Source organism: Falco cherrug, chromosome 7 (assembly GCF_023634085.1).
Source record: "Falco cherrug isolate bFalChe1 chromosome 7, bFalChe1.pri, whole genome shotgun sequence".
NCBI lineage: Eukaryota > Metazoa > Chordata > Aves > Falconiformes > Falconidae > Falco > Falco cherrug.
This window is the reverse complement of record NC_073703.1, coordinates 18,618,360-18,645,956: the sequence shown is the minus strand read 5'-3', so window position 1 is coordinate 18,645,956 and position 27,597 is coordinate 18,618,360. Positions and strand designations below refer to the sequence as shown.

Below are 27,597 nucleotides of genomic sequence, written 5' to 3'. Positions count from 1 at the left end.
TAATATTCTGAAGATTGTTTTTATCTCTGGCCACTTTTCTTAATCAAATGAGGTTATAAAATTGAAATAGCTTTGTGAAGCGATATTTTAGAAGAGCGATAAACGTTTCAGTGACATCCCAGATAAGAAACATTAAGGATCAACTTAGATACTGAGCCTTCTGCTTTAAAGGTGAAGCATCACTCCTGATTCACCTCCAATATCTTAACTACTGATGCATTGAAGACTTAAGAAAATACCTGTAACTTTGCAAATCTAGGCAAGACCCAGAATGTCAGGTTAAGGAAGATAGGTTTTAGAGGACTGGAATTTCCAACCTTTATAGGTTTGTTTTGTCAGGACTGATGCAGAAAACTGCTTAAGCATGTCCTTAACTTAAAAGGCCTTCTTTAGTCCTACTCGCTTCAATATGACATAAACAGTCATTCAAAATTGAACATGGAAAAATATTCAAGGCTGAACATACCACTTGGAAACAGAAGCAGGGAAAAGCGTGGGAAAATGAATGGGTGATATGGAAATCCTTTGCTTTTTCTTTTTCAAGGAGAAAAAAAAAAAAGAAAGGTAGCAAACACATGCAACTTTTTTTACTCATTTGGAAGGGTGGAAACCATAGCAGAATAAAATCAACTCTCTCCTAACTGAAAAAAAAAAGTCCAGTACATATTTAAAAAAAAAAAAAAAAGCACAACAGAAGACAGACTTTTAACTATTAAAAAAAGTTACACCGCAATAACAGAAAATTATATTACCATAGTGTCAGATTTACCGTGTCAGGAGCCAGTAGAATGGACTGCATGAAATTGAGAGGTTGCTGAAAAGAATTAGTGTATGAAGATTGCAGAGGCACACTCTACCCTGTCTCTCCTTGCTTTGAAGTTCCAGGAGGGAATTGTCGTGTGTTTTTTGGGAACTGCTAACCAAAACCCCAAATCAAGCAAGATGTGTTTGTACAGTAGAATGTACATGCATATAATAAGCATTTCATGGAGATTTTTAACGTTTTTCAGTTCCATTTGTGAGCTAAGTACTTTTTTTGCACAACTCTTACAAAAAGTATTCTGAGAACTAAAACCATGAGCGAACACACAAATGACACAAACTGAGGGGAACTAGTTCATCCTGGCCTTTGCCATGGTTTATTCCTTGCTTGCTTTTGAAAACAACAAACACTGCCTTGTACAGGTTTCCATTTCAGATCCCACAACCATCCATTGTCTTAAGAGAAGTTTACAGCCTAATGATGAGCCAGTGCAGAATACTTAAGGTATTTTAAATTCTCAAATATGGAGGCTTCAGTGATGAAGTAGGTTCTATGTTTCCCACTCATGCGAAGCCTGCTCATCTTTACTGGGGTTTAAAGCACACACAGAGAGATGTTCATACAGATTTAAAACTGTACTGATAAACTGAACTAATACTCCATTTTTCAGTTAATATTGTTTTCTTTAGGTAGAATCAACTTTTCCTGGTTAGTGTTTTGTGACTGTAGAGGGTGCTCTTAAAATACTGGTGATGGTAGTAATATATGGCAATCAGTTTCTCTTCCTGTAAAGCTTATCAGTGTTAGGATGTTTATATTTAGCAAAGAAAGTTGTTGTACAGCTAGTGTGTTTTGTTTTGGATATGGGCAAGAGCCACTATGCACATTTGTGTCCAAATTCATCCCTGGAAACTTTTCTGGATTTAGTTTATTTTTGCAAGTATGTTTCTGCCAAACAGTGATAGTATCTTCTGAGAAAACTATTGATGCTGTCTAAAACAAGTTGAAAGAAATACTAAATAGAGTGTATTTTTAGTTGCAAGGCCATTCAAAGTTGGATAACAGCTTATTGTTCCAAAGAAGTAATTTAACTATTCACAAAAATTCTTTAGTTACATGAAATTGATGCTCCCACATTGTGCTATCTGGAATTCTGTTGAGAAGGATTTAACTTTATTTTACTTTCCTTTGTCTGTAGTTTGGCAGATTGCTCTGCCATACTCCCAAGCTATCTGTTCTTTTATACTTCTCTAACCGAATTAGCAGGGGGAAAAAATCCTAGATACAATGGACTAAATCAAATTAGTCCTGCTATGTTTTTCCCTCAAATATACAGTATATGTCTTTTTAAATATAAAACTGTGTTCCCATCAGTACAGATGAGAAATAATTGAGTTGATTCTGTATGCTTGAGAAATGTTACCTCTTTCTAGAGAGGGTAGAGTCTATAAACCTCAGACAGGTAAGAATTTTATTTTAATAATCGGAACTGCAATACAGCTGTTTCAGAGCAGTGTGAGGAGAGTTAACGTTTCTGAGGTCAGGACCTTTCCTATGAGACCACGACTAGGCTATAGGCTTCTGTCAGCACTCCTTTGTTAGTCCTGGATGTGTTGAGGTGTGATCTTAGACTGACATGACTGTGTCAGAAAAAGCCTATACATTTGCAACAGCAAAACGACACTTTCTCTTGACTAGGTTGTTTTGCTGGGAGGGGATGAAACATACACTGCAGAAACACAGTTTTCCCAGTCTAAACTTTTTCTAACAATTACTCTGCTTCTTATACTGAATTTGTATACTTACCCTGAGAAGGTACTCTTAAACATGAATTCAGATAATAGGACTTTCACCAGTGGTCACTCATTTGAGATCCAGACGTCATATAAAATTAACCCTATTTCAGACCAGGTCTACAGAAGATATTTATTATATATGAGGGTGTCACAAAGGCTGTGACTCTTTGCCATGCTTTTACAACAGCTCTACTGGCCTGTTCATCTCCAGTTTCCACATCAAATTCATCACTCTATCAACTTGCAAGTTAGGGCATGTCCCTTAGCATGTTTGTACACTGTATCATACAAAGGGGACTTTATGTTAGCTAGGACTGTGACTGCAGGCTTGCCATGCAAATAGTCAAATGAAATTCTGTCTTTGTGAGAGCTGGCAAAATTAACTATCCCCACACATCAGGCAATTCTCTTCAATAGAAGAAATGATAATGCCTGCAGTCTAAGGATGGAAAATATTTCTGATATGAGTCATGTAACAGGGGAACACAATGATAGGCTGAAGACAAGGAGTTTATCTCATATCTCATAGTAATTTGAACAACCAACATTGATGAGTACACTAAGATAAATAGTCACACTTAATTTTCTTTTTATCACAGTATTTCTGGTGGGCAGTGTTTTCACTTCCATAGGAGAAACTAGAAGTGTCTCACCTACACATCCTTTGTACTGAGGTTCTAAAAATGGGAGAAATGCAAATTTAATAACCTCTGTAAGTGTTAAGACTTGAACAGAGACTTCCTCTGATCACTAATCCTCTATTCCCTGAGCTATTAGAAAAACAGATAATACTTTTACTCCCTTGCTTTGTAAGAAAAGGTTGGCATAAATTTCTAACTCTAGGAGAGAGCTCAGAAATGTATTTTGGAGATTTTCACATCTCTACAGCTCACATTAAAGGATCAGAATGTCAGAAACCGATGGAACTCAAGACCCATCACCCTTTCTTCAGTCTTTAATAATGGCCAATCTGCATGTAGCCTATCAGCTTTGGTAATTTCTGTGGTGGACCCTCTTCCCGCAAGTGTGAAAAGAGGCAATGCACTTCATTCTGGGGTGGAGATTCCACTGCACAGCAAAACCACAGTACCAAAGCCTCTGACCTGTAGCCATTTACAAAAATCACCCAACACATTCTAAACTGGATCTGCCCTTAGTGGTTCACTTTTTAAAACCCACTCTACAATTCTAGAAAATCTTAAAAGCTCAGAGAAGAAATCTTGCATTGTACAGTACTTGCATATTTCAAGCAGTGAAAGCTGTAAATGATGCACATGTTGGAATGACAATAAGACAAATGGAAGCTTTAGTTGGGAAAATGCAAACCAGAAGACAGATAGCTTGTTTTGCTTTAGGCAAAGCATGAATGCAAACATTTAAACTAGAGAAACTCCCCTTTCCTTCTGTGGCCCCTCTGAGCCATTTACATTAATTACTTGGAACTATTTACCTCATTCCCTTCATTTAGGCCCCAGGTGCAGACACTCTGTATACTGAAAATTATTTTCATTCTTTTCACTACAGTGAAAAAACAATATATGTGGAAACACTCATCTTTTCCTTTCTGAAATCCAGGAATGTTAGGAGAGATGGCACCCTAATATATATTTTGTGCTCTCCTGTTTTATAACACCCTGTAACAAAACAAGAGAATGGTGTGGGTGTGTGTGTGTCAGTGATGTTTCTTTGTCTAAGTACAATGAAAATATTTGTTTAGTTTTGTTGCAATAGCAGGGGCAGCTGGCAGTGTTTGCAGTTACGTGTCTTCTAACACTTCACTGAAGAGATACCCCTAATCTTTGAAAAAAGACAAATATCTCATTTTGCAAATGTGCTGACCTGTGCTTATGCAGTGGCTCTGACAGTCTTCTTTTGTGATCAGAATGTTAGCCTGTCTTTGAAATGGGTCCTTAAAGTATGACCCGCCAGATCCAGACATGCACTTTTCCATATGTGAAGCTAGAGTATTAGTGGAGGCATTAAACGTTTAGAAAATAAACAGTCAATCACATTAGAATTTTTTTTTAAAAAAAAAATCATCACAGCAGAAGCTCAAAACCAAAATTTCTAAATTGGCAGAAAAGAGGATCAGTGTCAATATCTATGATTCTTTTTGGCAAGATAACCACCTCTCAAAGCTCTTGCTTAGAGTTTCATTTCCAGCTTCCCTCTGGGGGAAAAAATTAATTAAACCTTTTCTTGTGCTCTTACTGAGAGGTTCTTCTGCTCTTGATTATTTTGGAATACAAACAACAGACTGTGGGACACTGGCTGTATAGATATATTTAAATAATGATTAACAAAATCTATGGCTATTTGCACAAAGTATATTCAACTTCTACCTTCCCAATAAAGAATATCAGTCAATCCCAGGGTAGCCCAGGTCATCAAGGGGTGGCTACTGAGTCTGGCTCCCCCTGTCACAGCTGCCTGGCAGCTGGCCCACCCTCAGGAACAGCCAGCTGTCTCTGCTGTGCATTTCAGCTTCCTCCAAGTTTGCATGTGGACCTGTGAAGCAGCTGAGTTTATTTTGCCCGATCGGCTTATTTATTGTCAATCCAGAAAGTTTTCCCATTGCCATGACTGCTGATGATGTAGTCAGTTTGCACTTGGAGTTTTCAGCATGGCCTCTCTGCTCTGTCATTTCTGCAGGTCTGCACTGGCTTTTCAAAAGATCAGATCTGTTTCACAGATTTTGTTAGTTTTCAAGTCAGTTCGGCACTTCTCTGTTGTGATCCTATTGGTAGTCCAGATGCACAAGTTTCTTTTCTCAATCTGCTAGCTTCTGGCCCCTAGCATACTCAGACTATGAGAAAGATGAATCCTTCCTCTGCTTTCTCTTATGTTCCAAAGGCATATGTGTGAAGCTATTCTAGCTGCTAGGGTGACCCTTCATTTAGAAGACCATGTTAAAGCATAGACACCTGTATTCATTAATGATATATATCTCAGACCTCAGTCAGAAATATAACTCCCTCATAGAACTGTGACCAATAACAAAGGAAACAAAACCAATCCATTCTATGTTCATTTTCTTATGTCAAAAGGAGGGTGTAAGTAGCACCTGCCATAGTAAAAAACCTCTTGAGTTTGAGGGTATAAATCCATGCATTCAAGGATTTTCAGAGACAATCTTAGGAGTAATTCACTGTTAGAAGTAGGAAAGTACCCTCAGAATAAAAACATTATTTCCCAGAACATTTGTCTGTCTTTAAATTGAATATATGATGTATGCCCAAAGTATGCAGAAACTTTCTTTCTATCACCAACTAATAATCAAGTATTTGTCTGGAAAAGAAAGTTATTTGGCCTAGTGAATATAGTAAGAAGATATTGTAATTCATTTAACTATTTAGTCATTAGATTGATTAATAACCTGTTGCATTTGGTTACCTAGATGAGAGAAAGAGATATTTTGTAAACCCCTGTTTTATTATTTTTTTATGGTATGCCATCTTCTTATTCAATAGGACAGCACTAAAAATGTTTGTAGTGATATTCATTGCTTTATGTAACCTCATTATCTTAGTTACTTACAGTCTCAGCTCAGTGGCATGATTTTTCACGAATGTGTCATATGAAAGTCTCCAAATTGTTTTTAATCACTCCCAACTTATGGGCTTTTTCTGTGATTGCAGTATCCTTACTGAGATGTGAATTTGAATGAAGAAAAAATGGTCCACTCCCAGACATCCATATCCAGGGGAGATAAACTTAAGACATTGTCATGAAACTGTGGTGGCCTCTCTAAGCTGGGTTACTGGCAGATGCAAGAGATCATTACTCCAGCTTCAACCACTCCTCTCAGATTTAAACAATGGCATTCACAGGCATAGGAAGAGACATTCAGCTGTCTGAACAGCTATTTCTGTCCACTTCTGAAGAGTGCCAAATCAGGTGCAGTCATGCCTACTGGCTAGGTGGTGTAACAACCACAGTCACACAAGCCTTGGCCATCATCACATCATATTGCATACTTCCTTGTAGAGGCACTAACAAATTTCATTCCAGTGCTCTTCCAAACCACACTAGTTAATAAAGTCATGTCATTCATTTTGAATTATTTTGTATCCAGTTGGACTCAAATTCAACTGCTTTAATAGGTTCTTCTTGACCTTCCCAAATCTTTTTGCAGCTTGTCAGGAACTTTTTCCATTACCATAGTCCATGGCAGCAGTTAGCACACTAAAATTTGCTGGCAGGTATATTTATTAGGACTGAAGCCTAGTCAGGATGGCATCTGAACTCATGTCCAACTTAGGTAGGCAGAATCACTCAGATATGTGAAGCTACTGATTCTGTTTCTGCACAAGTACTTTCTAGAAAGGGGGCCTCTATCACCTGTAAGGATGAGCAGCTGCTGAGTGGGAAAAAATTTTAAACAAATCCTCTGGTATGGAAATCTGTTTTTCATTCCCTACTTAATGTCTAATATTCAACTAATTCTACCTACACTGCATTCACACATTCTGATTCTAATTCCTGTTAAATACGGTGTCTAAAAATTCCATCAGGATTAGCATGGAAGTATAGAAAGTAAATATATCCGGGAAAGAGAATTAATTTTAAATTATAATGTTGTGCTTGAGAGTGATTACACTAAGCATGAAATCTGTGTGATTCATGATTATTCCTGCTATTTCTGATTTTTGCTTCAAATGAAATTGGGCTGATTGTGAAGAATGTTACTGGATTCTGTTTGTTTAAAAAGGAAGTTGGCGTTTGGGGGGGACGTAGAGTTGATGATGACAATCATCACTGCCACAGTATTTGAGGGCAGAGAACTAAAGAGCCTGAGAGATGCTTTCCCATAAATACACTGTTCTTCAAGCACAAAGACTTGGTAAGGAAACAATTCCTTCTAATTAGGAAAGTAATTTTAAGCAGAAAAAGATGTAAAAGCTTAAGGACTGTTCTTGTCAGAGAGAGATGTTTCAGAGAAGAATTAGGGCAATAGAGGATTATTGTTTTGTTAAGCCTTTGATTGAGATCTCAGACTTTCATCAGTTCTGTAGCAATGCAAGCAAGAGATCTAAGGCTCAAACACATCTCCAGAAAAGAGATCTTGGAGAAATAAAATAAAATAAAAAAAAAACCAACCCAGACTAGGATTTAGCTTTTGGGTATTTATAACTCCCAGTTGAGAGCCAAGGGGAAGTTTTTCTGTCATCACCCTGTTACTTTTAAAAAACAGAGGGGAAAAAAATTTTGCTTTTGATTTCTCAAAAAATAGTGTTAGTTATTTGAAAAACTCCAGACCAGAGCATGAAAGATCCTTTAGAGGAGAACTCCAGGGTTGTTATTTAGAGCCTGCCCTGAGTATAATCAAGATTAAATCCTTTAATGAAGGCAAAGCTTACTTATCTGATCAGATCCTAGCATAATGGTCTAGCATGTGATATTATTCTGTATAAGTTACATAAGTTTTTATTTAAGAGCATACTTTACCTTCAGCTGCACAAACAACATTTTTAACCTGTTCAGATCTTTGAGAAATACAGACAAATCTGAAGAGAAAAATTGAATATTTGTTAACAAAATAAAATCAAATCTTTCTGTGACTTGGTTAAGATGAAAGCAAGACAGGAAACTAATAAAGAGGATCAGAGAACCTGGAAATAAATGTTGACAGGCTTGTGCACTGGCAGTTTAAAATCACATACTATTAAGCATTAGCTTTCTGCTTAAGTGTTTGCCCACAAGATTGCCTTTCCTTAGTAAAGGCTAGAGATTACCCACGACTCATTTGTGTTTGCAGGTTTTCTGTAAGTATGTGTGGGTACATACTACCATTTATCAGCCACAATGCACTGAGGTCACAAGTCCTCTGTCTCATTAAAAAACAGTGAGCCAATTGAAAAACAACTCCCTTCTCCCTTGGCGCATCTGAACATATGGTGCGGGAGTACTACACTTCATTTTGCAACAGTCATATCTGGGAAGAAGCTAAGCAGTTAGGCAAAAAGGTAGGTAATAAAACTTCGGATATACAGAGTCATATAGTTTTCCTGTTTTGACAATAGAATTGGTGGACTACAGCTTCAAGCTTTTTAGAGTTTCTCACATACTGAAAAATAAAGATTAAAAGTTACAATATTAAAAGCCTTAGTGAAAAGATTAAAACAGAAGCATGACCCTACTTCAATGCAGAAACGTCTCAGAGCTTCACAAAATCATGAATTAGATGTAGAGTGCTGGTGTACTCAGCATACATGATATAGGAGCATTGTACCATCAGGGTGTTAGTTACTGCCAGAAAACAATGACAGAAGAGAAGGTGGTTGCTTGACTCCTTATATGTCTAATATATTGTGATCTAATATGTCACATTAAATAATTGTTTATAAGTTTCACAATACCGGCTTGTAACAATTACCATTCCATGTCTTACAGACATAGTCTAAGTACAGGAGGTGCTGGTTGCTGTAATACCACTGGTCTTGCCTTTCACATTGACATAAAAAAGTATAGTGCCAATTCCTGCTGTTCAGACTGCTTTTTTCCAAGACAGATTTTTTTAAAAAAATATTTACATGCAAGAGTTAAAGTTCTCAATAATCTGTTCATCCTTTTGCCCAGGAAAGCTGCTATTGTATCTTGAGAAAGCCTTTTCCAGGCTAAGGAACTGCTATACTTTCATTCAGCTTTAAAAAGAAACTAGTCATAAAAAATTTTTATACTTGAATACAGACCTTAAGAGTTTTATTCAAAATGGTCCTCCAGAGAACACAGTGAAAACAGTATCTCTTGGGACAGCAATGGAGAAGTTTTCATCAGCATTGAGAATGCAAATATTCATTGCTTCTGCAGCCAAGTAAATGCTCACTATTTTGTGGCACTATATATTCAATCAAAATAAAATTACTTTTTGTTTTCTTTATTATTTCTCCCCACCATATGTCACATTCCCTGCTGAATTGATTCTGGTTAACCAGAAAACAATAAAGTTAGTCAGCATGGAATGTGACTTCATTGGCAAATAAAAGGACACTTTTCTAGTGCATCATGACATGGTCTCTACCGATGTAGATAATGTAATAGAATGGATAGCAGCACTTCTCTGTCTGCTTAATGCTATGAGTTCAAACTTTTCCATGAGGAAAAAAAGGCCAAAAGGGAATGTTTAAACAATACTTCTTAAAACTAACTTTTCTTTCTGTGTCAGATATCTAAGCTAATTACTTTTTTGTTATACTCTTAACTAAAGCTGGAACAAAGTTTCAGAAAGCTCTTCCTTCCATATTTGCAAAAATGAAAACATAATACCCAACAAGAAAGTATTTCTACAGTTGGGGGTGGGGGGTGGGTGGGTAGCAAAAACCCCCCAACACTGAGGTGGAGTAAATGGAACAGATCTTTTTCTCCCTCTTCAGCTGTACAAAGTGCTGGGATGGAAAGAGTGCCACATTCAGTTACTTCCTTCCACAACACACCAAGAAGCAGAGTTGCCGATTTTGTTGTCCAGCTCCAGAAACAGATGTGGTTTGAATTCCTGCACACATGGGCATGAGTGCATATGCAGACACAGACATATACATATGTACCTTGCTTATTTCCACATGCTTATACTTGATTGAGAAGGCCTACCTGTAACTTTTTCAATCACCCACAGCCTGTAAGCAGTTCAAGCAGAGTTCCAGAGCCAGGGTTACACGCTGTCACCAGGAGAAGGACTGTGATAATGCACGATTAGTCCAAATCTCTGAGAAGAAGCAAAACAGCTGGGACTACTAAGCCTGGCATCACTGGATTGTAGTGATCAAGTTGTGCACTGGAGTAGGGGGACACCTGGAAACCATTTCCTGCTTGTGAACTGATCTCCCTCCCCCTTCCTCTCAAAGATAAGTGTATGCAATGTGGCTTTTGGCCACAGCGAGGTTTTTTGGATTTGTAATGTTAGGAAAGTTTACTTTAAAGGCACAAATCCAGGTCTTTCCTTACATATAAAACTTCAAAAGACCAATTTTTTCCCCTCTGATGCTCCACCCCCCCAATCTCTTCTGACTTCAAATTTTTCCAACTCCGAAAAAGTCTTTGCAATTTCATCTTGAAACTGGCAAATGAACTTTAACAGACTAGAGACTGCTTAGGTACTAGCCTGAGCTTTCACACTGCTAATGCCAAAGCCACTGATTGTTGCTTTCTAGCTGTACCTCACTAACATACAACAGGTTAAGATTTCCACACACCCCAACTCTTAAATACTTGAAGTTTCCTTGGCTGTGCAAAGTAAGCACATATTTTGTCCATGAGAGTGCCTTTGAGCAGTATCTCTTTTGTCAGTTAGGTTTCTCTTGTGGACTTGCCAGGAGACATCTCCTGACTGGTCGTCTTTGTCTCTGGAAACATTTCACTTGGCAGAATGGTCCCTCTGCTTTAGCTATTGGGTAAGGTGTTGGTCTCTCTGAAATCAACTGGAGCCACCAAATTTTAAGATGCCAGAATTTTTCACCTCCTGTCTTTAAAATCACTGAAGACTAGAAGCATGCAATGCTTCGTCAGTTTGAAAATGCTCCAGCTTTTTCTTGATATTTTCTATGGAACTGTTGGTCTTAGAAAAACTAATAGCTGAGGTGAACATGCTTGTATTTCTGATACAAGTTTATAAACAACCGCCAATTAATTGATTTTCTTTTTGCTAAAAGAAACCTCAGTTTTCATAACCAAAGTCTAGAATTTTTGAAAACAGAACAAACCAAAAAATGATAGCCAAATATTAGGAGACCAATAAAAACGGTTTTGTGAAGTCTCATACTAAATGTCACTTAGATATTCTCCAATGTATTGAGAAAGTTGCTTTTTACCTAAAGACACATGTTTTCATGTACAGTTCATTAGCATTATGTTATCATACTGTTGCAGTAGTTGTAAGATTTTAATAATTGATTTTCATCTCTTAACCAGTCATCTCTAAATGCAGAGTCTGAATGCAGGCTTACCCTCCAAGTCTTGCTGGGGAGGTTAGGACTTTATAGGAAAGTCACACTCTCACTCTTTCAAAATATACATGGTAACATAAAGTATAAATGGTCAGAGCACACCAAGGGCTATCTCTGGCCAAAGAAGCCAAATATGATACTACAGCCAGCATGGCAGAGACCTCATCAGCCAGGGCCCCATTCTACAATACCAGAGCAAGAGAGCAGGGAAGACTCAGGGGAGGCAGCAAGGGTTAAGCAAAAGGCCAAATACCAGGCAAGTCTGCAGCAACAAAGCAGGTCCAACATTAAGACAGGCAGGCAGTCTGCACATCAGGATCAGCCCAAGAATCATCAGGCAGGACCATAGCGACAGGCAGGGCTGAGATGAAGCTGGGAAGTCAGCTCAGCTGATGATCTGATCAGCAGGTTCCATAGCCAAGCACCGGCACACCTAAAAAATAGCGCAGGTAGGGGCTGAAAGTCCAGGGCTGAGCTTAAATGAAGGCCCAGGGCCCATGGGCAAGAGTGTGGGTAGAGGCCCCAGGCGATGCTGGTCAGGGCCATTAAATCCTATCGGTGCACTCGGGCCCCCTGACATCAGTCAGTAGAACATCCAATCTCGTATTTTCATGCGTAAGCAAGAGAAGGGAAGAATTATGGTTGTGGTTTGACCTGTGCTGCATTTTCTGACCCGAGTGCCTGATTTCTCAACCACGATATTACAGTAATGCGATGTCTACCCACAGTTTATATAAACACAGAGTATGTTAAACAACTGACTTATGATGTGATACTTTTGTTTCCACTGAATTCTAGACCATCTGCATACTGAAAAATTTCTAGACTTGTGAAGAAGATCTGATCTATTCAGTTATTTCACTAAGTAGTCACAGATACTCCTGGGTATTCTTCTGCGTGTACTTTGACATTTATATTTCATTCTTTTTTTCATTGCAATTAAGCATCTGATGGATCCCAACACTTGGTTGTTACTTCTGTACTTTTGAAATGTCTTCTTTGCTGATCTTAAACCTTTAAAATTCTCTATTTATGTGCTCTTCAAATTATGAAAATTAATGCAAGCCTTTTTCCTGAGGCTTAGAGTTGCTATAGCAGAGTTTCTGGTCACCTGATTTCTGAGAAACAGTTTGGTCCGTGTCTATTGATAAGCAATGTTTTCTTTTTCATCTTCCCTAGCTGAGGTGATACATACTGCTATCTCATATTCTGGGACATGGAGCAGGATGTCAGCAGCATTGCAAGATACAACTGTAACAGGCACTCAGTACTTTTTGGAATAACTCCTGATCAATGTGTGATGTGTCCAGTTTGCTAACTGTATCCCCCAGTCTATAATTAACAAAATGCATGTTCTTCTGTTGATAGAGAGTAGATTCAAAGCATACCAAATTCTACCAAGTATCTGGGAGTAGAAGCAAAAGAGAAACAACAGGTTTTGTTCCAGATGAAAAGAGTGAATGTATGAGAAGTTAAGAGCACCTGTTCTGGGTCAAACCAAAAGCCCATCTAGCTCGTATTGTATTTTGAACAGCGGTCAAGGGTGGGTGCCTTGCAAGAGGAAAATGCTTTTCAAATTTTCCTTGCAAAAATTATTTCTTCCATGCCTCTTCTTCAGAGAATCACAGTGGACAGGGCAACTGCATAAAAGCTAGTAATTCATGTCTTATGCAAGCTAAATGGATCCAGATCTTGCTGATATAAACAGTGTTAGTGGCTTCAGTGCCAGTATCTCTGCTGAGGATATTACCTGAAAATTTTACACAGAAAGAATAGTCTAAATTTAGACATTACTCCAGTAGCCATATCAGACTTCACAACCTGTCTACTTTTGATGTCTTCTAGCAGATCATAGCACTGCTCTGTTTCTGCTCTGACACTTTGATTTTAATAACCTAATATGAATTAAAATAGCAGGTGCATAGCAACACCTTTTTAGAGTGAGTGTTTGATGATAATAAGCATGTTTAGCCAAGACTTTGCTGAGCCATGGCTTTCACCTCAGCCTGTACAATACATATATGATAAAAAACAATTAACTCCTTAGCTGCTGGCTAAAGGATTATGAAAAATATGTATAAAATAACAAAAAAATTAGAAGTCAGGGAAGTTACGGGAGATCATTAGGAAGAAAGGAAGATTCAGTGTGGTCCCTTGAATAATATCACTGTACTTCGTATTTTTAATAATAATAATGCCATCAACACTGGAAAAGCTGTGCGTGGTCTGGTAATAGACTGATGCCGCTAAAAGGAAGCAAACACTACAGAGAAGGATTCCTGTCCAACATAGAAATGAAAGAGAAATGTGGGCACAGACACATGGCAGTTTTACTTGTGGAAAACTGAGGGCTTATTGAATGAAAGGGTTAATAAAGGGATTACAAGAATGAACTCCAGGCAGCCAGTGGATTCAATTCCCCTAGATTGTTGGGACAACAGCAAATGCTGCATATCTTTGTTTCTTGTAATTGCTTTGTTCATTACCCTGCTAAATCCCCAAAACAAACAACAAAACAGCCAAGCCCTCCTGTCACCCAGATATAGTCTTTCTGTTAAAAAGGTTCCACTTGTAAAAAACACTTTTGTCTATTTCTGTGCTTTTTAACATTTTATCCTCTTACCAGGTTGAAGGTCAACATAACTCACAAGGAAAATATTGTAATTTGTTTTGCTAGTAAACGTACTTTACTGGAGACACATGCTGTATCAGACTGTGATAGTGCAGGCTTCATGTTTAACCAATTCAAAATTCTGAAAAGACAGCTCTGTTGGACTCTGTGATCTTAAGGGTCTTTTCCAGCCAAAGTGATTCTATGATTCTGTTCTGGGTTTCTGCTACAAGAGGTCCAATGTTTCATTTAGTTTCTCTTCCATCTTTTGGGGCAAACCCTATACACTCCAGAGTTCTCTCACATTGTTATCAAATAGTACAAATCTTTTTGCATTCCTCTTCAGAAGTTCAGCAGTGCTTTTGCTTCCCCCAGGCCTGCTCTGTAACTTTTTTCCCTACTCCAAAGCCAGTCATTCACCAGTCTCTATCCTCATGAATCTGCAGCTGCAGCTAGGGTAAAACAATAGGCTGGGTATCATCTGAGGCCTGGTAAGCTGCCTCTCACCCCACCTTTTCCTCATTCTACACTTTTTTTGCACGGTGCTTGAAATGCTGCCACCCAGCAGTTTCAGCTACCAGTTGTTTCAGATTTCAGTTTGTTCTCTTCTGCAGCCCTAAGGATCCTCCCACAGAACCACTGCAGTTAGACAAGCAAAGCAGACTGATGAGGAGGACATGAAGTGGAGCATGAGGTAAAAAATCTGTGTGGGTCTTAGTCACTGGGACATCTTTCTGGAGAGTGGGCCAAGCGTGGGAAGTTTTGCCATATAGATTGGGTCCAGCAGCGCATATATCTTGCATATAGTGGTAAGACTGCAAATGGCAAGCTGTCAAACCGCTGCCTCAGAAGTGTCCCAGGTCCTTTATGGTGGAGAAATTTTCTGGAGGTTAGTCAGATGCCTGTGAATTCTCATACCTCTCATAAAACCAGCTCATTAAAGAAAGGAATGATTTAATGTCTAGGAGTGGAGCAGGAAAGAATATTAATTATACTTGATAGAGTATAATTCTACCACAGGAAAAATATACAGAAATATTTTGGTTATTATCTTAAATTAACCAACATATAACATAGATTCCCTGTAACACTGAAGCTTCCAATTTCTCCATGGCTTCAGTACTTGAACATTTAATGTCTCTCACTGTGAATCATCAGACTCTGCACCTTCTGACAGGAAACACCAGCAAAATGGCAGAGCTTAAAGAGGAATTCAACCCACATGACAGAGCGAGAGGGATTTCTAGAAGCTGCTGATTAAATTCTATTTTTTAAGAATGTTGTTGGTCTCAGATATGACTTAGTGTTAGAGGTATAATTGTATTCATTCTCAGGAAGGAAACAGAAATGCTTAAGGGAACACTTCCCCCAGAGTTTTCTTCTTTGGCAATAAGATGTCTTGATTTAGTTTCATTTTCGATGAAGCTGTTAATAGGCTGCATTTTGCAGAAGTGTCTATTATTCTAGTAAGTTCAGATGCACTGCATGCATATTTTGCATGAGTAAACCTATGTATCTGAAGCTTAAACTGTGCAGCATAATTAGAGGAATGAGCCTCTGGCTGCTTTGTCAAAACATTCTTTAATTGCTGGATTTTAGGATTATTGGATTAGAAGATTAGATGGGATGCCTAGAAATCTTAAACTGGAGCATCTAGTAAAGTAAGGCTTCTCATGAATCAGAGTTACAATGTATTTCTCTGACCTCTCTTCTTTTCTAATACATGTTTTAATTTTAAGGAACTTACTAACTTTTGTCCACAAGAATCAGTTGCCAACTTTCATGTAGCCATGAGTGCTATAGTCCCTCTGAACATGGTCTGTGAATCACTGAGCTTCCTTGCCCGTGTGTTACTAAAGGAATCCTGGTACCAACCAAACATTGTACAGCATTCACCTTGCAGTGTGTATGGTTGTTACTGAATTAAATTATGATCAGTAAGCACAGCTACATTTTTTATGGCATTCTTACAAGACATACTCTGTTGTCAAAGCATTCTGCTTTGGTCGAACTGTGTCTCTGAGTCCCAAAGAACATGCTGGACTATAGGCCTCCTCTTTTTTTTGTCGGTACAATAGCAGATTCACTAACAAGTGCAGTGAATGGCTTCACCCATGGCACACAGAAAGCTGTTCTGTCATTCTCATTTATCTCACTTTCAGGGGAGACTTACTACTTTGCTCCTGAAAGTTTCTGTGATAAAATTTTCTCCAGCTGCTGGTGCTCTCCCTGCTTGGTCCAGCATGTTGCATACTGCGTATACAGCTATGAAAACCACAAGAAAGGCTGCCTATATGTATATATGCATGTGTATGAGTAGAGAAGTAATGACACAATGATAAATAGATTACCAGATAGGGAGGGAAACTTTGGGCCCTTGTCCTGGTTCAAATCCCTTGTAAGAAAAATGCTATGAAGTTTGTCACGTCAATATTGAGCAGATATGGCTGGTAAATTCTGCTGGGGGTTCTGAACCTACAGGCTTAGAGACCAGATATTTCAAATGAGACAGTTAATGTAATAGTGTTATGTTGCTCTTTCCTGAGATGGTTTCATAAGTATTAGGAAGATGACTTTTAATTAGTATATTAAAAAGTTTCAAAAGTTATTGCTAATACTCTGTCATCAAGTTTTGTGAAGCAAACAGAAGAGGAATTCTGTTCACAAATAATATGGAGACAGATGTGCTAGCCATATTCCCAAGCCATTAACAGAACAGTCATCAACACTTCAAAGCACCATATTCCCATATTACTTAGTATATATAAAATGACAGCATCCAAAATAAAAGCCAAAGCACTGAAGTGTCCCAGTATGATGAAGATCATGACTGTCTGAACAGAAGGATCAATATGGGAAGGTGTGAATCATATTCTTATTTTCTGGGGTAAAAAACAACTAAACACTTTGGTACAATTTTGGCATCTATTAAAATCAACTGGTATTTTTGTAACTGATTTCCACAAGGCCAGAACTGTGTTTTCTGGGTCTGACCATCTTGTCAGGATTTAACATACCTGAATTAGTAGGATTATATGTAGTGATAGGTTTCAGATTTTCAAATTTAAACTGTAGGAATAAAAAAAGTTACAACTTATCACTTCCTTCTTTGGTGACAGAGCTTTCTAAAAAATAAATGTTTTCACTAAACTCCAACTATTTCAAAAATGTCTGTCTGAGGTAGCACAGACCTCTTCAACTTCCTTTAAAACAGTGATCTGTGTTTCTGTTTAACCCAGGGACTGATACAAAATGGTTATGCTATCAGGTAGCATAAAATAAGGAAATAAATAGTTTAACAGATGTTCAGTGGGATAGATTTTTTTCTCTGTTGTGGGTGCCTGCTCACTACTGTTGAACTGGAAAGGAAGTACCTGCAAAAGCCCCTTGAATGCCTAGACTGAAAAGGCAGCCTGACTAAGTCTTGTCTAAGGGCCAGAAGCAGGAGAGTCTGTCACCGACAGGAAAGGGAGCTAGCAGGGGTTGCAATCTTCACGTTCCAGTTTCCCACATTTTACACCAGTGTAACTGTACTGTCTTCAAAGAATATTCCCCACATGCACTGATTTAAGTCTGATCAGAACACAGCCTTTCTTTAGCTACATATCCTCCCGAGGCACTTATTTCTGTGAGACATTGCAGCAAAATTCATATACAAAAAGCTAGAACACGTAGCCTGTACATAGGGACAGAAGTGGGTATGAACCACTTCCCACGCCTGTGCCCTTAAGTATGACTATAAACTGGAGGCCTTGAAATCAGGAGAAATCTCTGGACTGTTCTGAATTGCTCTCACCTGCAGTTATTATCCCCAAAGAACATGATACCAACCACACATGATTTGGGGGTCAGCAGAACCACTGCTAACTTTATGTCAATCAATCCATTTTGTGTGCCACTGGCTCTAAAAAGCCAGTTGGCTTTTTTGGCTTCTTTGCCTCTTAAAAGATATACAAGACACAGTTCTAAAGGTTTTTCTGTTCTCAAGAGATTTACAGAAAGAGAGGAAAGTATAGAAGGTTACAGTAAGTGTGTGAACCCTGCCATTTAGATTATAGAAAGAGGTTTGTAATCAAAAATATCCTTGCCAGAAACAGTTTCAGGTTTCTTTGGTACTTAGAAATCCTTTGCTAAACAAAGTAAAAATGAATGATAAACAAAATCAAGTTTCCTTTGAGCCTGATGTTCTTGCAGCTGCACTCCACTTTTAAGAGTAACCCATTAGCAATTAATTTAAAATGACACTGGCAAGCAGTCCCCAGACTTTAATTAATATCTTTTTGACAAGCTCATAATCTTTCTAGATAATAAAGCCTCCCTTAAATTAGTTTAACTCTGATTTCACTTACCCTTGTAAGCAATTGGCATCAAATCTAGGGTACTTTACAGTACTTTCTCATTTAAAATGCTTTTAAAAAGAGAATTTACAGTTGCATTTTGCAGAGTAGAAACAGTATTTGGTGAAGGTCACCCTCAATCCAATGGCAGAGCTGGAAAGAAAAATCTAAATTCCTGAATGCCCTTCTATTGTTCCATTGATTAAGCAATGGTGCTGTCTCCTGTCTCAGTATCTCTCAAGGAAAGGATTAAATTCTGATTCCAAGTTATGTAATTGATTAGTTTCCTTTATGCCAATATCAAGATCTTAGAAAGTCATAGTACAATATTATAACTATAATATAGCAAATTATTGTCTGTAAAAGTCACTTAAATAATAGGTTTCAGTACACGACAACTTAGGGGTCAAGTTTTTATTTAAATTTGTACTCTTAATATATGTGTCTACTTTTGAAAACTTTGCCCTTAAAATTCTATGTCAGTTTTACACGTCTCAAATACAGAACTGGTCTACATGAGAATGTTATGGTGCCACATTATTGTGTCCTGCAGAATGGGAGATAATACTGTGAATTGGAAAGGATGCTGAGATAAAATCTCCTTTGACCTCTTGGTAAGTCAGCAATTTTTATATAAATGTTCTGAAACGTGCTATATGTGTGCCTGTTGCATATGTGTATTATAATAGGGAAAATATTTCTTTCCTTACCTGAACCCATTTTCTTATGTAGATGCTGTAATGAGGTAATTTGTGATACATGAGATCACATCAACCTTTCTTTCTGCTTTGCCTACAAAGTAAACTAAAAGGTGCACACATTACTGTCAGGCTTTGAGTCTTACAGGTTTTTTCAGAATTCAGAAAACTCCAACTACCAGAGCGTAATGTTTTAAACAGATTACACCCACAAAGAGATGTTTTGGTTTAAAGTTAGTCAATGTTTTGTACCTAACAAACTAAGAAATATCTGTCTAAGCATGGGATGACTCTACTGTAACTTACTGCCAGAGGAGATTGAAATAGGATCATTTTTGAAGGTAATTTTTGCCAAGTGAGGCTATAACAGTTTTAATTTGGTGATTCACAGGGATGGCTCATTTTATTTTTTACTTTTCATGTAAGATGAAGAACGAGGTGAAAATGGGGTATGAAAAAAAAAAGATTTGCTTATTAGTCTCCTCCATCTCAAATAAATATAAAAGCCTAATTCAAAAATCTGTCTCATTGATAAGAACTAAGATAATCAAGATGGCTGAGAGCGGTCAGTGATGCTATGCAACTGAATTGGGAGCCCGAGACCAGAAGACATCTCACCACCTCTAGAAGTCATGAGAAGTCTGTCTGTGCACTCAAAAATTATTTGTCTATGACATCTAAAACTGAGAACACGTCCCAAACACCCTCTAGAACAGTTTTAGTAGCAATAGGCATCAGCTTGTACCATGACCTTAGAGTACTAACTTTGCACAAAGGAGTTATTTTAGGTTGCTGCTTTGTTCTTTGTTTTTTCCTCTTCTTAAGTCAACACTGGGCAAAAAAATACATGAGGCAGATATCAGCTAGGGAGGAAAAGTGCGAAAAATGTTTTCAATCAGTAGGATATTTCTCAGCTGAATTTCTACAGTTTTTCCTTAAGTGCTTGCTGCCTGCAGCAATATTAGCATGCTGAACTAAAGGCCTTAATGCTATGACAATTTCTGTTTCTGTGGCAATGATATTTCCATTTCAGAAGCCACACATTAGAAAATGGTTTCTTACAATGAAACGCTAAACGAAACACAACATGATCTTCCTCCTTTCTCATGCGTGTTAACTGTAAAAAGTTTCTTTGTCTGGAATGTGGCTCTGATTACATTTCTCTATCCAAAAATAAACATGGTGCAAAAGAAAAGGATATAGGGAGGGGTGAAAGCCTGTCAATGGGCCACCCTCAGGAAAGCCTCACAAGATCTACTGTCTGTCTCTGCAAGCCATGGAAGAGCTAAGGAAGTGATCCCAGCTTGGTGGTCTTTTTTTTAATTAAAACAAATGAGGCTCTTTCAGCTGCTGCAGATAAATATTTGATGAAAAGAGACAGGGACAGATGTCAAAAAACTGTAGTAAATAAAGAATAAGACCAGAAGACCAAATGTTACAGCAGCATTTTATATTTAAAGAAAAAAAAATAATCACTGTACAGATTTCTGTCAGCTGTCTAATTTTACTAAGATCATTCCAAAAGTGGGAAGAGTAATTCTTCATATTCGTTTTGACAAAGTAGAATGAATATAGATGCAATACAAATGCATATAGATAAAGAAAAGCTTTTAAGTGAACTTGTTGCACATTATGTGCTTAAACAAAAGGGTTAGGTCTCAGGCCATTGATGAGACAAAAGACTTCAAAGTCATTTGTATACTTGCATGCAAATTTATGTTGATTTTAGATTGACTGATAGAGCTTTGCTCCAAAATATATGTTAAGGATGCACAGTGAGAAGATGCCTAGCAAAATATAAAAGCAACATCCCTATTGTAATAATCTCTCATAACATTTGTATGTCATGTCCTTAATGAATGTGTAATGTTAGAAGGCGAATGTGGTACCATTCAACCTTTTCCTGTACTCACGGTTGTATTTACCACTGCAATTGGATCTAACTTCAAACTTCACCTTGCTGTCAGTGGGGATTTACACAAGATGACCTCCAAAAGTTCCTTCCCACTGCAATTACTCTATAGCTTAATAGCATTGGGTCCAGATTTAGTTTACCTTTTAGCAAATCCATATATAGCATTCTATGAAAAAACTAATCTAATGGAATTAACTTAAAAACAGGCCAAGTCATGAAACAGAGGGAAAATCTCAGTAGCTGGCTCTTTCAGGGTTAACGTCTTCATTGGCATTGCCTGCTAGTTTAAACTCTGATCTTCCCATTCCTGGGTAAAATGGATATTTCCATTGAGTCCAATATTAATTATACATCTGAGTGTGAAGGAACTGATTTTATAAGCAGGCCTTACAAAACTGTAAAGTGACTGTGAACCACAGGAGTTTCAAGGGAAATATTTAATTTGAAACCAACATTTAAAAATCGCATAGTGATTCAGATCACCAGAAGCTGGATTAATTGATATAATCCAAATTCTGAAACTATAAATACTGGACTTATGAATGAATAGAGCTCTGAAATATATACCTGACTAAAGATGGTTACGAAGAAAAAGCAAAAAGTTGATAGACTGCGATGTGTAAGGGTCTACATGGAGATACTATAGAGCTATAGAGTCCAACAATAGGCACAGGTGAAAGCAGAGCAACAGCCGGTGACATAAAACAAAAGTTAAACTGGTTCAGATGAGAGGTAAGGAACAAATTTTAAACACTGAGGAGAAGGAACCTTAGATTGCAGTGAACTTTCCATAATTTGAGGTAGTTAAATCAAACTACTACTCTAGTGACTATGTATTGGTTAAATTGGGAGGTATGGACCTCTATAAAAACTGCAGAAGGTCAAAATGAATGATCGTAATTGTCTCTTGTGGCCACAGCACCTGCAAATGTGTAGTGCTCAGCATAACGTTGTATCCCAAGCCTCCTGAGGTTTTCTGAAGGTGACACAAAACTCCTAATTCATGGGTCATGCAAAATACCTGCCCTTTGTATTGTGGCAAATTTCAGATAGAAACAAAGACTCAAGTGCAAAACAGTCAAACAGTTAAATTTTAATTTGAGGATCAAATGAAGAACTCAATAGCAACCTTGCTTGGCACAAATTTCCTTGTGATCTGACAGAACCAATCTGAACCACCCAAAGCTCCCAGAGATAACAGTTTGTCAATTTCCCATCTCAAAGGCAGTACGATAATTGAAAGCTTCCAGATATATCACATGGAAATCAAACTTGCAGCAAACATCAAACTTCATGATAAAGGCCTAAGCCTAATTCCATTGAAGTCAACGACAAAACCCGGCAGCTTTCAATAGAAGCTGGGTGAGGCTCAAGGTGAAAACCAACTCTGAGAACAGTTATAATCAACTCAGTCCCCAGTAAGGACAGAATAAATGTGAGAGGATTCTTTACAAGTGGTGCCTGGGTTGAGAATTCACAAAGAGTGAGTTGCAAGGATCTCTGACACTGAGCACTTGAAGGGACTTTTGCAGAAGCTGACAGCATTTGGCAAGGTCGCCGTGTCCCAGTTAGCATGGCGTTACCATGCCCAGCTGAGAACTTACATGGAACCTGACAGCAGTTACCCTCTTTATTTAGCCTTGAGCTATCTACGGGCTGGCAACACAAGCTGCAGCCAAACTGTTGTACTGGAAGGTAAACACACAGAGTGTGGCTGATGAACCAATCAATAAAATGAGAAGGCAGCTAGGGGGGCAACAACTTTACCTTTGTTTTCTAAACAAGTGTAAGGACTACAAAATGTACAATGCCAAATCTATGGCATGTCCAGTGCAAGACATGAGAGAGGCAGGGAAGGTGGCTGCAGCTAGAACGTGATTCACGCTCAGATCAACGAAGAGTCACTACACTGGATACATGTGGACCAGTTGCAGATAAACACTCAATATACCTGTAAACCAGTTCTATGCTACTGGAGCTATGTCCCAGCAGCACTGTCATTTACACAGGCAGAAACCAAGCAGCTTTCCCAAGGAACTTCCCTTCTGTTTTTCAGAGCACAAAGGAAATGGATGGGAGACCTGTTTGGCGTTCCTAATCATCAATGACGTGTTTTATAGAGATCTGCTTCCGTAAAGACCTCTGTGCTGGGTGAAATACAAGCAGAGAGGAAAAAACAAATTTTCTCCAATTCCTTTGTTAAAAAAGGTAAGGAGAAGGCCCCAGAATAATAATCACTCCTTCCTCTCCTTTACAGATGAGGTTAAGGCAGACAGAAATGAAAGGACTCACCACGGTTATGCCACAGTCAGGAATTAAACTCAGAGCTTCTGAATCCAACTCCAGTGCCTGAACCACACATTCATTTTCTTCTCTACATTCCCCAACAGTGTTAGGCCATGTGGCCACTATTGGTGAAATGAAAAACAGGTGCAGATCCATGAACAGATGGGAGACCAGCCCTGGCTGATCTCTGGAGGATAATACAGCATTGTTTTCCAGCAAAGAGGATTCCAAAGAACCACAGAGGCAGCACCCCTGCCCTAAAACTGAAGCTGCTCTGCCTCACACTAAATGTTATCTCTACCAGCCCAGCAAGTGGGAGTTCTGAGGCATGGCCTGTTGTCTGTCAGCAAAGGACACTGTCTTACTGACCTCTCAGACTTGCAATATTGACATCTCTGTTTTTCAGGCATGCATATAAAGATCATAGAAGGCTAATTGAAATTCCATTCTTTGCTGTAACTGCAGCCAGTGTTTCTACGTTGCTGAAACATGAAATTTCTTCCCTTGAGTAGACAATTTTGAAATGTCTAACCCTCAAAAAATGCTATTAATCATGTGCAGAATCTTTCTCTGGGAAAATCACTAGTGGTACGGGACAAATCAGCCAGGTAAGATGAATAATGTATTTATTCTGGATCCATAAGGACAGATCTACTTTTGATTTCCAGTTCATGGGGAGCTGATGGCTTACTCCACAATACTCCATACATTGTTAAACAAAGAACTTGGACGGCATTCCAAGTGGGAGAGTGATAGTAGATAACGAACAGGGCGATTGCCTGGTCCTTGCACAGGATGAAGTGCTAGCTTGCAAAATACTTCCCTGCCTTGTGTGACCCACGGTTATAGTCCCTGCATGGTACAAGACACATTTTCCCTCCGTGTGTGATCCGACGTATCAGCCAGGAGTATTAGAGAAGACATGGCAATCCTCAGTTTCCAAAGATCCACAGAGCACACATCAGACCCAAGAGGATAGCACATGCAAGAGGACAGGGTATGTTTCATAGAATCATAGACTAGTTGGGGTTGGAAGGGACCTCCAAAGGTCATCTAGTCCAACCGCCCTGCCATGGGCAGGAACATCTTCAACTAGAACAGGTTGCTCAGAGCCCCATCCAACCTGACCTTCAATGTTTCCAGGGATGGGACATCTACCACTTCTCTGGGCAACCTGTGCCGGTGTTTCACCACCCTCACTGTAAAAATTTCTTCCTTATATCTAGTGGGAATCTACCCGATTTGAGTTTAAAACCAGTACCCCTTGTTCTATCACAACAGGCCCTACTAACCTTTCATCTTAGATACCACTGGTTCCAGCCTTCTCTTAGGTTGCTTCTTGCAAAAACACTCGTTTAGTGCTGTGTTTGAGAGAGGTTAGTTGCCCTTGCTAAAGCTGCTTTTACAGCAAAAACGCATGTTCACTTGTGCTAAGAAACTCAAACCCTCACAGTTTCCTTAGACTCATTTGAACTGGGGGCATAAAACCTGATTTGCAACAGTAGGCCAAAACCACACTGCTAACATACGTGTATTCTGCTCGTGCTAAAACTGCAAAGCAGATTGGTTGGGAAAATCTATCTCGTCCGCGTTATAGTCAGGTTTTGAAGGAAAACATTCTCCACAGATGACGCTAACAGAATTTAAGAGCAAAGATGACCCAGGACACTGGGAATCTCAAACTGCTTGGCCTCAGTTTCTCTGATTTGCTCTTCTCAGCTTCGTGTATGCTCTTTGAGAGACAAAAAAGAGCATTTCCTTAATTTTGAGCTTGGATTTCTTTTCCAGCTGAACACTCACAAAAGCAGCTGGGCCCAGAGGTGGAATGTTCCAAACCCCCATTTGGATCCCAGTATGTACGTTATGGAGTCAGTTGTGGCACCACTTCATAGAGAACAGACAATGAGTTTTGGATCTTGTAAGTACCTTTCCTCCCTGCAAATAAGTTCCCTTCCCCCATTCTTTTGGAAACATCTCATTCTGTATTGGAAACAGAGGATGTAATTTATTTTTATCGCCTTCCCTGTCAAACTGGCCAACTGCCACAGGGTTCTGCTTTCAGATGTAGCAAGATGCAGGAGAATCACAATGAAGAACCATTCATTTCAGTGGCTCCTCCTCTGTTTCCTTATCTTATTTTGAGGCTACCTACTGTGTTATCTTATCACTCTTTCTAATCCTGCAAAAATTCTCTGCAACTTGACCCCTCCACAGAAAGAGCTGACCTGCTTAGACCTCCCTGCTTCTCTGCTCCTGCTCCCTTCCTCCCGGAGCAAGTTGCTGCTTCATCTGTTACTTTCGGACTCCTTTTTCATGGCCTATTTCCCCCCTTCACTCCTTTTCCTAGTTCATTACACTGCATTACATTTCCTAGCTGAATGTACATACAGCTGTGTGGCCTCCTTGGGGTATGCTTAATTTCTCACTGTCCGGCCTGCCCTTTGATGTCTGCTGAAGAAGGATACATCTTCTTTTCCATCTCTTCACATGTGCCTATTAATTACTTTCTTCAGAGAGACTGTTTACTGACTATCACTCTGTTTACAGTTGAATACAGCTAAACATTTGGTCTTCACAGTTCCCTCTCTTCTACGCCACCCACCCAGTTTCTTCCCAATTGTTGCAAAATAGATGTCTCCAAATCTCTTTATAAAGTCACAGATGCAACGTACTTACGTCCCCACACCCAGCCTCCTGCTTTCGAACACTGTTTTTGCTTCACTCACAGAGACATAAAGAAAGACTTGATAGGGGTATTTTTGTCTAATTCTCTAGAAAAATGAAGCAGTCAGTGAGGCTTAACCATTTGACCTTTCTGTTGCACATATTCTTACCTTGGGTACTGTAGAAACCCCAGAAATATCTGTAAGCATCAGGCTTCTGACCTGCGAAGAAATGAAATGAACTCAAGTATGAAGCATGGAAATATGCCCACTGAAATGAGAAGGGCTGTCCTATACATAAACTGCATATGCCTTTGTGGCATCAAGGGCCTTTGGGCAGAGGGAATTGTAGTAGGCTGTGGGGGATGAGAATTACTCTATGTGCAGAAGAGAAGAATTATATGGTTATAATGCAGCAATCCAGATCTAAGATGAAAATTCTTTCAGATGTCCTTCTCATTCCATATGGAGCTTAAAATATTACAAAATAATATGAAATAAATTTAAAACAAATGTGAGCTAAATTATGTTTTTTCCAATGAACAGATTATTGTCAATTTTTTGCCTTAAGACAGTATTTGGGAGAAGGAAGCAGATACCTCAAAGAGTTTAGGAATTGATTTATGACAAGGTGTATGAAGCTCACCAAGCGTGAGCCTGAGCAGGAAGGTGAGATGAAGGCTGTCAGTAAGAGGGTCGTGCACTTGCACGATTCAACAGTGGAACAACCTGACTACCCCAAACCGTTCCATTTGTGTTTTGGCATGGCATCCCTGTCTGTACAATTAGAGATGGTACACTTCCCATGGGTAAGCCTGCCTGCTGCTTTCCGATTTCAGCTCCTGTTTTTAGTGCTTATTACTTTACAGATTTTAACCATAGGAACAAGTGTTCCATGCTGAGAATTTGGGCTGAAATCTTTTAAGACTTTTAGCAAGACTTTCCAATAATTTGATTAAGAAGAACTGCTGGTTTGTGCATATTCCTTTTTTGTTACTATTACTGAGAAATTTTACTGCCCATAAATTTACTGCTCACAAAGTAGAATGATAATAGAGTCTGATAGGTGTTTGTAGGTTCTTGTGTCAGGAATGTTCCTTTTCATTGAAAATTACCTTTAAAAGGTACTGGTTTAATAAGCATATGTTCAATATAGGCTTATTAGATTTGGGTTGAATAAGACTTCCCTCGTAATTACTCCTTCCAGCCCTGAAGGTGAGCATAGTGCTGTGTGCTGGAATGGAGAAGGACTCGGACTTGCTCTGTCTTCTCCTGTCCCACTGCTCTTCTGGCTGCTGAGGAGGAGGCAGCCGCCTCTTCACCCAGGTGAGGCAGCCCCCTCCCTGGGCCTGGGAGGAGCAGAAGCCGGCATGCACTAGGCTGGGAGGGAAGGATCAGACCCAGAGCTGCAAGCCCGAAGGGACAACCCCTCAAGGACGGGCAAAGGATCAGGCAAGAAGTGGCCCAGGTAAGTGAGGCAAGAAGTGTCCCTGACACTTACCTGTGGATGCTGGAAGGGACCTAGCATTGTTGAATCTCACCATCGCTCTTCACACTGGAGCAGTAAACCTGCACCACACTCATCATTC

At 39.0% G+C, this 27,597-nt stretch overlaps 1 long non-coding RNA gene across 2 annotated transcripts in view; it reads left to right on the top strand.

Moving 5' to 3' along the window:
* Positions 1-27,597, top strand: part of LOC114014875 (uncharacterized) — a 38,519-nt gene that overhangs the window by 6,528 nt on the left and 4,394 nt on the right. For both annotated transcript variants that reach the window (XR_008733097.1, XR_008733096.1), the window contains exons 2-5: positions 12,678-12,818; positions 18,930-19,060; positions 23,116-25,263; positions 27,216-27,476. This is a non-coding gene — a long non-coding RNA (uncharacterized LOC114014875). The remainder of the gene's footprint in view (positions 1-12,677; positions 12,819-18,929; positions 19,061-23,115; positions 25,264-27,215; positions 27,477-27,597) is intronic.